Source organism: Lolium rigidum, chromosome 6 (assembly GCF_022539505.1).
Source record: "Lolium rigidum isolate FL_2022 chromosome 6, APGP_CSIRO_Lrig_0.1, whole genome shotgun sequence".
NCBI classification, from domain to species: domain Eukaryota; kingdom Viridiplantae; phylum Streptophyta; class Magnoliopsida; order Poales; family Poaceae; genus Lolium; species Lolium rigidum.
In genome coordinates this window covers 28,002,462-28,015,836 of record NC_061513.1, presented here as the reverse complement: position 1 = coordinate 28,015,836, position 13,375 = coordinate 28,002,462, and positions in this window count along the sequence as shown.

Genomic DNA, 13,375 nt, shown 5'->3' with positions numbered 1-13,375 from the left:
GTCAAGAAGCACGTTGAAGGTTGATGGCGGCGGGATGTAGTGCGGCGCAACACCGGAGATTCCGGCGCCAACGTGGAACCCGCACAACACAACCAAAGTACTTTGCCCCAACGAAACAAGTGAGGTTGTCAATCTCACCGGCTTGCCGTAACAAAGGATTAACCGTATTGTGTGGAAGATGATTGTTTGCAAGAACACAAGAAAGAACAAGTATTGCAGCAGATTTGTATTTCAAGTATAAAAGAATGGACCGGGGTCCACAGCTCACTAGAGGTGTCTCTCCCATAAGATAAAAGCATGTTGGGTGAACAAATTACAGTCGGGCAATTGACAAATAGAGAGGGCATAACAATGCACATACATGTCATGATAAATATAGTGAGATTTAATTGGGCATTACGACAAAGTACATAGACCGCTATCCACAGCATGCATCTATGCCTAAAAAGTCCACCTTCAGGTTATCGTCCGAACCCCTTCCAGTATTAAGTTGCAAAACAACAGACAATTGCATTAAGTATGGTGCGTAATGTAATCAATAACTACATCCTCGGACATAGCATCAATGTTTTATCCCTAGTGGCAACAACACATCCGTAACCTTAGGGGTTTCTGTCACTCCCCCAGATTCACGGAGACATGAACCCACTATCGAGTATAAATACCCCCTCTTGGAGTTAATAGCGAAAACTTGGCCAGAGCCTCTACTAATAACGGAGAGCATGCAAGATCTTAAACAACACATAGGTAATAACTTGATAATTAACATAACATAGTATTCTCTATCCATCGGATCCCGACAAACACAACATATAGCATTACGTGATAGATGATCTTGATCATGTTAGGCAGCTCACAAGATCCAACAATGAAGCACAATGAGGAGAAGACAACCATCTAGCTACTGCTATGGACCCATAGTCCAGGGGTGAACTACTCACCCATCACTCCGGAGGCGACCATGGCGGTGAAGAGTCCTCCGGGAGATGAATCCCCTCTCCGGCAGGGTGCCGGAGGAGATCTCCAGAATCCCCCGAGATGGGATTGGCGGTGGCGGCGTCTCGGCAAGGTTTTCCGTATCGTGGCTCTCGGCATCGGGGGTTTCGCGACGGAGGCTATTTGTAGGCGGAAGGGCAGGTAAAGAGGCGGCACGAGGGGCCCACACCACGGGCCGGCGCGGCCAGTGGCCTCGGGCCGCGCCGCCCGGTGTGTCGCCACCTCGTGGCCCCACTTCGACTCTCCTTCGGTCTTCTGGAAGCTTCGTGGCAAAATAGGACCCTGGGGCGTTGATTTCGTCCAATTCCGAGAATATTTCGTTACTAGGATTTCTGAAACCAAAAACAGCAGTAAAACAAGCAATCGGCTCTTCGGCATCTTGTTAATAGGTTAGTTCCAGAAAATGCACGAATATGACATAAAGTGTGCATAAAACATGTAGATATCATCAATAATGTGGCATGGAACATAAGAAATTATCGATACGTCGGAGACGTATCATGCGTCTATCGGCAATGATGTGCAAATGCTGAGTTCCTACGGCATTCATATTACTTCTGCGTACGACCTCCAGAAGATACTCCCGAACCCCACCAACAAGCCCATCCCGAGTCTATATGATCTGGCAAACTCTACCATTGGGACAAACCTTGAGAAGAAGAAGTACAAGAAGATGAACGTCCCTGCGCAAGAAAAAAAAGATGCGCTGATTTTTGGATGGGCCAATTATCAATTGAGTCTCGAGCAAGTGCACTATGCCGCTCTAGACCCTCACCTGGGCTTCGAGATTGCTAGGAAGCATTGGATGCTAGTTGGCTACAATAGCCATGTTGGTCGTCTCAATATTTAGAGATGATGAATAGATGGTGGTCTTCTATATTTGTATGAACTATGAGTCATTTCAATATATCGATTTTTTTGTTGTTATTCAAATTTCTCATATTTTGGATAATTTGGTGATTGAGTTTGAGATGTTAAAAGAAATGCATTTGCATACTAGAATTTCGAAAACATAAAAAGGTACAAAATAACCAGATAATTGTAATATCCCAGGTATTGGGGTTACAAAAATATAGGAAACATATGTGTGCATTGCATTCATGCATAGAAAATCTGGGGAATTTTCGCGCTTTAAAGTAAAACAGTCACAGTAACTGAGGTTTCACTTGACCTTGGTGGAATTGAAGTAGCTCATCAAGTCAAGTGCTATAAACCTCAATGCGACTTTGCTTCAACCTTGTTTTGGGTAGAGATAATTTGATCTAAGGGGTTAGATCAAATGGAACTAATAATCAACACAACAACATTTCACTCAAGTATCAATTGTTTGATCTTATAAAACATTATATTATGGTAAACCTTGTCATAACTTATGAACACCAATTCAATTGCAAATCAAGTAACAATAAAATGGAGAAACCATTCTTGACTTATCTTCTCCATGTATAAAACTAAATCTTGATCCTACCATGAACCTCATGGTATTCATTCTACCTTAATCTTGGAAACAAGACCAGGAGATCAACTCTCAAAATATATATCCTTCTCTAATCTATATTATTATACATCAAACCTAGAGAGGTGAGAGTTCTATAATGACTAGCAAAAGTACCCGTACGTTGCGACGGGTGTGAAAAGATAAAATATTTTGTGTTTTGAAATAAATCCTAATTTTTGTAGTATCATTGTTTTTGAAGTATGTTGGTTTTCAATCAGATTTCAAATATATGTACAACAATCATCACAAAGTAATAAAAAATGAACTCATCACTTGGTTCCAAATGTTCTTTATGTACATCATGTGTATTCAAAAGTATTAAATCATCATGCCGAAATTTACAACAAATGAAGACACATAAGGAGTTTTTGTTTGCGTCAGGACATTAGAGATTCCAACTATCTACGCCTCAGATAAAAAACGATCAATGAAAACATATCAATGTAATTTGGATAAGCGGGTCATTGCTTCTGCCGCCATGTTCTTCAAATTGGTGCTATCAAGGCACCGATGAACGCCATAAAAGCTACTCCCTCAGATATAAAATAACTGTTGCAACATTTTTAGATATGAATGGATCTATATATTAAATGTGGCTAGATATATTTGTCCTTAGACAAAATTGTGGCAATTATTTGAAACAGAGATACTACATGGATGAATCTTTTTTGATTCCGGCAAACATGCTCTGATGATTACACCATGACATGCTGCCACGATATGGAGTTTCAATATGACCACCACCTAGCGTCACGAGGCTAACCTCATGGATCAATTTGCTCTGCTCGTCTTCAAGGTAGGAAGGAGTAACGCTACAAATACGGGTCAATTCCTACTGAGTGCCTCTTACAGACTGATGTGGAATCACACAATTTGTTCACAGCTCGGATACCCTAAAAGAGCAGTGCAACTCGGGCGCTCGGTTCTGCTCCCGAACACTTGTGTGGCTGCATCTGCGCACGTTAGCTATTCACTCGAACATGCGGATTCGGACCGTGATGAAGAGGCTCGTAAGGCTTCTTTCCCCCCAGACCGCTCATCATGGACGGCAATGGCAGCACAGCTGGCCCTAGTACCGAGAACTCGCGAGCTAGCCTGGGCAGGACACACATCTCTCTGCTCCGGACGCGCTGCGGTGATCACACCTTCCGCTATGGTCTTTGTCGAAAGCAGCACCGCACCACACGGAACAGGTACACAAGGAAGGCGCCTCCCTGACTTGCCGGCGTTGCCGCACGATCACCACGATCGATTCCCGCATCCTCCCCTCCACCTCTTCCTCGTCCAGTCCGTCTTGCCGGATCACAGACTCCACCAGCCCCACACCTCTCGCTGTTGTTCCATCCCCTAGAGTGCATGTCCGTGACCAATGCATTCAATCCGAGTTTAAATCCATCTAATGTTCACGACGGTGGCGGCCGGCGGCATGCAGGGCGAGCCAGATTTGGCCGGCGGCATTCGTCTGTGTTGTTCCACCAGCGCACGGTCTCCGTATGCCACATCGCCACCGAAAAAACGGCGAGATCTGAAGAATATGGTACCTATTGTCTATACGGGGGCTGGCGATCGACCATGGCAGCGCAGCCCACGATTGTAGCGTGACCAGACCCTACACGAAGGTGACCTAACGCTTTATTATTAAGCTATATAGATTGGGCCGTCTTGATGACTTCGGGCCTAAATAAAATTAGAATAAAATCAAATCCAAATGTGACACCAGACAGCCACCTATTGCAATTTAATAGTAAAGATTATTAGAGAGGCAATAACAAACCTTGAGCTAAACCTTGGATATACATCCAAGTATTCAAACCTCATCTCAAGAACACAACCTTGGGATATTATTCAAGAAATTCCCAATTGAGAGAGACTATTCATATCAATTCTAGTTTTATCTATTTAAGAATAAAAGACAACCATTGAACTAGAGTATTAGGAGTACATCATAACCTAGAATAAGCTATTCTTATATAAGAGAGCTCAAACTATGGTGTTACACTCAAGTTAGTGAGGCAACACTTGGATTTGAGGGAAAGAACTATCCATATACCCAGATGATTATATCATCATTCCCTGGAAAGAACCCTAAGTAATATCTCAGGCATTCTCCTGGGATATAAACTAATAAGGCAACCATAGTAGTCCTATACAAGAAGGTAAATTAGAAGTGCTATACCTTGATTGATCAAGACAATGCTTGATCATGGAAGTGAGAACCCATTTAATGAGAGATCCCTAGGAATCCAAACCTTGATCATTATAAATTGAGTGATGATCATAAACCCTAAGTGTTTGAGGTAAAGATATTAAGAATAAGTTAATCATGCCTAATCCATGACCATGCTTTGGAGAAATAGGAGAATAATCCAAATGCTAACACTTATAGGATTAGTAGATATCATTCCCCCACATGAAATTATAAGGAGATCACTAGTAATCCAATCCAGGCTATTATCTCAATCTTAACTTGTGAATAATTTGGTGATCATAAGTAGAATTCTACCACATCTACATTCCACTTATTCTTCACCTAAGAAACATAAGAAAACTTTAAAGTAAAACTCCATACTTAATATGGTGAGAAACCATCCATCCATATGACCAAAGTTAACTATAAAAAGAAATATAAAAATTTTAGTTACTATAACAATAGATTAAGGATAAAATAGGAATCTATTTGTATAATATAAAACCAACTCTCAAGTCATTAGTAACTAAAGAAGAACATCAACTATTAAGTAAGTACCCACCTTATCATAATTAGGGGAAATTAAACCCTAGCACATGCAATATGGTGACACCCCATATCTATAACTTAGAGTTATATTCAAAACCTTAGTTGGTGCATCATTGGGGGAACCACAACTATAGACCTAGGTCCCATATGAGTTCTCAACCATGCATCATTAGGTAAATATAATTAGAACTCTAGAGTTTCTCACTAATTAAAATCTTATGCTTCAATTAAGGAACATAAGAAACCCTTAGTGTTAAGCCCTATAATTAAACCCATGTGTAGTTACCAACCACTTATCCTCATAAATCAAAACCAACATATGATAAGAATAATGTTCACCTTAGGGCATTCAAGATAGAAGTAATATAATACTAGTAGCAAACATGGAATAGATTCAACCTAAGAATCAACTCTTTATTAGTTAAATGGGCACATAAAATAATAGGCAAGTGACAACATTCCCAAATAAGAGGTCAAATCCTTAGACACATTTTAGTACATGAAATCGTGCCATTAAAGCCACCTTCTTATTTGCAATTCAGTAATAAATATTACCATGAAACTGTTTCTTGCAAAGTAATACCAAATAAAACCTACATATCACTAAGTGAGAAAAATATCATTGGAAAATAATTTGAATGTTTTCAAGATGATATTTAAATTCATGACAATAGGAATATTTAAATTCAAGTACCAATAGTAATTGAGAAACCAATGTTTTAGTACATATTAAATCTGTTAATACACAACAACAATCTTTAAATGCCTGGAATGAATATTACTTGAATTCAATCCATCAAATTTACAAAATTTGACTGAATTCAAAATAGTATTTAAATTAATAAAATGGAAAACAGAAAAAGGCAAAATTGAAATAAATGAAGATGGAGAAACATGCTCACCTGGCCGGAGCAGCCCAGTAGCAGCCCAGCAGAGCAGCCCAGCAGTAGCCCACCAGGCCAACCCAATCCAACCCAAATACCTTTTCACCTGTTTTAAAAATCGTGCGAAGACGTGGTCTTCGTCTTCCTCGCATGGACGAGACGGCGTAGGCGTGCACCACTTCGCCGGCCACCTCACCGTCGCCGATAAGGACGAGCGCGGACGCCAACGACCACGCCAGAGCTGCCTACAACCTCTCTCGCGTCCACCCCATCCTGTACCGCCAAGATTCGCGCCCAAATCGTGTGCCGACGTCACCGCGGCATCGTGACCACTACCGCCGACGGGAGAGCGTTGGAGACCACCTCCAGGGCTATAAAAACGTCGGGAGCATCGTCATTCCCTCCTTCTTCATCTCCACCAGCCCATTTTCTCTCGCACGCTCTCTAGCTCTCACCATTCACAAATACTGGCCGCCGGAGTCGGAGAAGAAGCCGACGAATGGAGCCGCCCCGGCAACCGTGAGGAGGACCAGGAGATGCGCCTCGTCGCGTAGAGCAGGTGTGCGGAAGCACGCATCCAGGGGAGCTAGGAATCGGCCTAATTTCAACAATTTCTTCCTCAGCACCTCGCCGGAATTGGCGCATTTCTCGCCGTCTCCGCCCACGATCCTCATCGCCTACCACCTCAACAGCACCAGGGTATGAATACGCACCCGTAGCCCTATAATTTGCAGCAAATAGCCAACCGTAGCTTCAATTCGACCTTGGCCGGAGCTGCGCCGCCGCGGACATAATCTCCGGCGATGCTCCAGCGCGTTCCTCGAGATTTCAACACCACCACGGGGTTTATCGTGTTGAGAGGGTTCGATAGAGGTTAGCCGCGCATCTGGGGAGGCCCTAAATGGGCGGCGCCGTCCCCAGGAGGCCGCCGCCGACTAAACGTCGGCAAGGGTCAAACGTCCTGGTCAATTTTGACCAGTCGCAGCTTGCGTGGCTGTCCACGTAGCGCTGGTCCCACTAGTCAGTGGGTGTGGTTAGATCTAACCCAGTACAGTTAGCATTTCCTACTTATTTAAAATACCAGAAAATATCTGAAACTTTGCAAATTCATATAAAATTCATTATAACTCAGAAAAAGGTAAATAATATATCAAAATTCTTAGAAAAGTAAACTCTATCCAATAAAAATATAAAATGAAAATTTTATTTTTAATAAAAATTCAATTATTTAATACTTGTTATTTAAGCTTTTTATTTTAATTCTTAATACAATTAAAATTCAGAAATTAGGAAAACTATCTTAATTAAGTAAAAACCAGTAAAGTAAATAAAGAAAACATTAACACTAATGTTTTTTTAGTGTAACTTATTTAAATCCTTAATATTGGAATTTAAACCCTAATTAATAATTACCTTAATTATTAATTGATTAAAAATAATATAATACCAAATTCAATATTATTTTTTATTCCAAGTTACTAATAACTTCAACTTTAAAATGAAGTTATTGATCATAGTATTACATGATAAATAGCAAACCCTAAATTCCACATGGAATGATATTATAACCCTATCATTCCATGTGAAACCAAAACCCTAATTCAATTGGGAACCCTAGTTCCATTATTACACGTGAACCCTAAATTGCTTCTAACCTAAACCCTAGGTTAGCACATGTGATCATGGTACCTTCTTTCAAATCATAGAACCAGAGTAGCAAATAAATACTTCACTAGTCACTCCCTTCTTATGGGTAAAGCAACACTACCTTCTTTCAAATCATAGGTACCTTCTTTCAAATCATGGGCCTCACACCAAAGGAAGTGTGAACGGGAAGATCACCCGGTTGGCACCAAGGTTAAGATCTCTTATGGGTAAAGCAACACACCTCTGCAGAGTGTAATGAATCGTGACCTGTCACTCCCTGTTCCAGGATATGGAACTGCGAACGCCGCCGGAAAGGAACTCCATGAAGTTCTAGTAAACCGGTGAAGGCCGACGGACATAGTTCTTCCGAATAAAAGCAACCTTTTGAAGAAATGGTTATGAAAACCTGCATTGGTATTACACTTTCTCGGTCTAATGCCGTAGCTAGTGCATTAAACACCTCTTTCCTATAATGAACTTGTTGAGTACGCTCGTACTCATCCCACTCTTAAATCCACTCGCTTAGATATGGAGGCATCGAAGGAGGATCTACAGTGCAACTCGAAGGCCGAGGAGTCAACAACTACTTCAAGAGACAGGACCCTGTCAGAGGAGTCAGATACCACATCCAACAAGGAGAAAACCTAGTTTAGCCATAGAAGGGAACTAGCATCCTAAACCTAGCTCCTACTTAGGTAGAATCTATTCTTAGCCTCTATAGCTAGTTAAATACTCTTGAAAGATCGAGATGTCGCCTAGAGGGGGGGGGGTGAATAGGCAATTACAAACTCTTGCGGATTTGTCTTGTAAGAATGCGGAATTAAACTATCGTTTAGTTTACAAGCACAAACCCTAAATATGCTAAGCTCAACTAAGTGTAACAATATCAACTAGAGCTAAGCAAGATAGGCACAAGATATATGTAGCACAAGTGATAGCAAGATATATGTGCTTCAAGCACGATGGCTATCACAAGGAAAGAGAGCTCGGGTATAGAAATAACCGAGGCACGCGGAGACGAGGATGTATTCCCGTGTTCCCTTGCTTTGCAACAAGGTACGTCACGTTTGGAGGAGTGGAGGTCCCACGAAGGATTCCCCGCGCCACGAAGGCTCACCCTATTCTCCGAACCACACCCACGAAGGATAATGGCCCTTTCCTTATGGTTAGCTTTTCCTCCGCTCCGGAGATGGCAAGCTCCACAACCACTTCACAAGCTCCACGAAGGAGAAGCCCGGGCCCCTTCACAATCTTCCACGAAGAGATCACCGGGACACCAACCAAGCCAACTAGGAGGTCACCCTCCAAGAGTAACAAGATCACGGTCTCTCACTCAAACAAATCGTGGTGGAGAGCTCAACACTATGCAATGATGCAAAGCAAGAACACCGGAGGTGTTCAAGTCCTTCACACTCAAATCCCACCAAAGCAACGAATGCTAGGATGAGATTGGAGAGGAAGAACAAGGGGGAAAGTCAACCAAAGACTCCAAGATCTAGATCCCAAGAGATTCCCTCACTTAGAGAAGAAACGGTTTGGTGGAAGTGTAGATCTAGATCTCCTCTCTTAGATCCCTCAAGAATTAGCAAGATTTATGGGAGGAATCAAAGGGGAGAGCAAGTTCTTCCAAGAGCAACGATGGAGGTGAAGAAAGGGGGAGAACTTGATGCTCAAGGTGGAAGAAGGGTTATTTATAGCATGGGAGCAAATAAAACCGTTGGGGGAAAAGACAAGTGAAAAAGGCATAAAAACGGCCCAAAAAATGTGCCCAGCCGGTTGACCGGAGCTGTGACCGGCCAGGCCGGTCTGGGGTCCGGCCCAGCCGGACCAGCAGCTGGGCGAGGCGCGCGCCGCGCTGGGCGGCGGAAAGCCTTAGGCTGCGCGGGAGAGAGGCCAGGCCGCGTGGGCCTTGGCGCGTGGAGGCGGCCCGGTGCGGATCCGGCTGGGCCGGGGAGGCAGCCAGGCCAGCCAGGCCGCGGGCTGAGGGCGAGGCCGGTTCGGTGCGGCCTCCGGTTGGACCGGACTGGCAGCTGGGCTGGCCGGCGTGTGGGCCGGTGGCCGCCGGGTCGACCGAGTGGGCCGGCGTGCGGCCCGGCAGGCCGGGCGGCAACCGGGCAGCCGTCCCCTTTTTTTCTTTTTCTTCTTTTACCTTTTCTTTAATAACTATTGCTCCCGAACTCCGATTGACATGAAACTAATTTCGTTGGAAAGATAACAACAAATGCTATCCAATAGAAAGTGCAAACTCATGAAATTGTAGGAGGGGATTTTATCATGAATATAAAAGGGTAGAACCTTATATCATGAATAACCGGTAAAATCACCCAACCTCGAAAACGCAATAGAAGATGCATGCGAACACCGTTTTCGATGAACTTGGGCTTGTTGTAAAGCTAGCAACAAGCTCAAGAACCTCACATAGAGAAACACCAAGAAGCAATAAGTATATGCAAAGTATGCAAAGGATTGAGCTCCCTAGGACGATGTGATCAAGTTACTCAACCGAAAGCCCCTCTTAATAGTGCGGCTATCTATCCTATAATCCGGTCTCCCAACATCCACCTTGAGACCGGTAAAAGGAAAACCTAGCAAGGCCATACCTTTGCCTTGCGCATCCCGCTTGATCTTGATGATAACTCTTCAAGCTTCACTCAAGCCGAATGCCTCACTTGACCAATGTTGCTTCGTGAAGACTCACAAATGCTCCCCCATACACTATGATGGGAAAGCTCCATTGATACACATCTTCACTAGTCCATTATCACCAAATAGATGGCAAGCTTCAAGCATGTGATTCACTTGAGATGCTCATCTTGAACTTGCCCAACTCAACCTTGTATCTTCACATACTCACATAAGATAGAGCATGGCTAATATTGAGTTCCACATAAGAACTCCATCTTCATTTCTTCTTATTGATCATATCACATATATATATCTTCATACCGATGATCTTGATGCCAATACACAAGATATACCTTTATCTTCATGGCATCCATACTTGAATCCAACACATGGAGAGCAAGTAGTACCTATGGAATATTCCTTCATATAAACTCAATGAAAACATTAGTCCATAGGGGTTGTCATTAATTACCAAAACCACACATAGGGGCAATGTACCCTTACAACTCTACAAATAGAGTTTGTGATAAGATTAGACTACGAGTCGTTCTTCTGGAGTTTATTTGCAGTTTTACCTCATTGTAAAGTAGGAGGCTGTGATGATCTTATGTAACAGAGTCAATGTTGTAATTCTATGGACATGCCTTGGACCCGCATATGTTTATGTTGTACCACTCTGAGCGATATAATACTAGTGGAACTGTGTTTCATTGGTGTTATATAAGACTTGCATACTACACCATGCAGTGGTATGCCGGGTCACAACAGTTGGTATCAGAGCAAATGCTTTGACCCTAGGATTAAAACCCTTTAAAGGAGACCCATAGGTTTGGTAGTGTCTATAGGAAGTTGTATTAGCTAAGTCAACTATGCTAAACCAAATCTTCTTATGACTTGAAATGGATATTCACTTGAGAATAATCCTGACACACTTGAGTCAAACTTTCTTACTTATCTTTGATAAGTAAAGTTAGTTAGCTAATTCCAAACATGTAGAACACCATTAAATCCTTATAACAATAGATGAGTAGACCATAGTTGGTATACAACACATGGTAGTCCAAAGAGAGGATACAACCATAAGGAAGATATCCTATTGGAAGATGTGTACCAACACCTGTTATGGTTAAATAAGAATTACCCAGACCTGTAATAGGAGTGATATCAAGCAATGAAGATATGTATATAAGAAATATATCCTACTAGAAAGGGTATTCCAAGACAAGTAATGGGTAAGTAAAATCTATTCAAATTTGTGAAACAACTGATAGAAAGTAATAAATATAAGTTCTATGAGATAGGATAGACCATGATGAGTCAATCATGGGAGGTAAGGAAGAGAGATAGGAATAAAATATGTCTACTTATATAGTAGAGATAGTAATCATATATGATTCACCTGAGAATCATTATGTGATGAAGTAGAACATCAGAAATATTAGGAGGAGAACAAAAAGAAGCCAAATGTTAAAAGATAATGCAAGAGTTATGTTCTCAAACCATGGGAACTGTGTCAAGCACATCAGGACCATAGTCTTATGGTAGAAACCCTTGCAAGTAGAGGAGTTATATCCTAATAAATATGTAGTCAGAGTAGTCATGTTAGAACTAAATGTATCATAGGAAGTAGTCCTCAATAGCACGCACATATGGTATACTATGTTGTTAGTACTTCCAAAGGGATTAGGTCAACCCTAACTATCCTAGACCACTTTGTTTCAAGTTTATCTCATTGCAACACTACAAGAAAAGTTGCCATGGCCGACGAAGTTGAAGTCGCGCCGTGGTTGCTGGTGTACCATGGCCGACGATTTTTGGTCCCTCCGTGGTGCATGTCAAAACTTTTTTTTCTCGTTTTTGAGGCCACCTAGCCCGACGAAAGCGGCCAAAACGTCGCGTATGGTGGCCCGGGACGTGGTGCATCTCGAAATCTCGGGTTCGCCGGCCGAGTCAACGCAAATACGCACCGCCGAGGGATGTAGGGCCCAGATGGCAGCCTCTGCGGCATTGTTTTTTTCTCGATCGCGCCATCTCGTTCAACGTTCTCCGATCGAGCCGTTTACGATGCAGGATCATGGGTCCCGCATGTCATCCTCTATGAACCAAAATTCTTTCTATTCTTGGATTTTTTTGACCCCCGATTTCGGCTACTTCCTTTTTCTTTTGATCCCTTGCCGCCTTGGAAACGTTGAGACCGCTGCTGCTAAATGGGACCCGCATGTCATCCTCTATGTGCAATCAACTTTCTTTTCTTGGAGTTTTTTTTGGCACCTCAAATTTGGTCACTTGCCTTTTTCTTTCGATCCCCTCCCGCCTCTCAAACGGTGATACCGCTGCTGCTAAATGGGACCCGCATGTCATCCTCTATGTACTATAAAACTTTCTTTTCTTGGAGTTTTTTTTGGCACCTCAAATTTGGTCACTTGCCTTTTTCTTTCGATCCCCTGCCGGCTCTCAAACGGTGATACCGCTGCTGCTAACTGGGACCCGCATGTCATCCTCTATGTACTATAAAACTTTCTTTTCTTGAATTATTTTTGGCACCTCATATTTGGTCACTTACCTTTTCTTTCGATCCCCTGCCGCCTCTCAAACGGTGATACCGCTGGCTGCTAAATGGGACCCGCATGTCATCCTCTATGTACTATAAAACTTTCTTTTCTTGGAGTTTTTTTGGCACCTCAAATTTGGTCACTTGCCTTTTTCTTTCGATCCCCGCCGCCTCTCAAACGGTGATACCGCTGCTGCTAAATGGGACCCGCATGTCATCCTCTATGTACTATAAAACTTTCTTTTCTTGAATTATTTTTGGCACCTCATATTTGGTCACTTACCTTTTTCTTTCGATCCCCTGCCGCCTCTCAAATGGTGATACCGCTGCTGCTAAATGGGACCCGCATGTCATCCTCTATGTACTATAAAACTTTCTTTTCTTGAATTATTTTTGGCTCCTCATATTTTTTCACTTGCCTTTTTCTTTCGATCCCC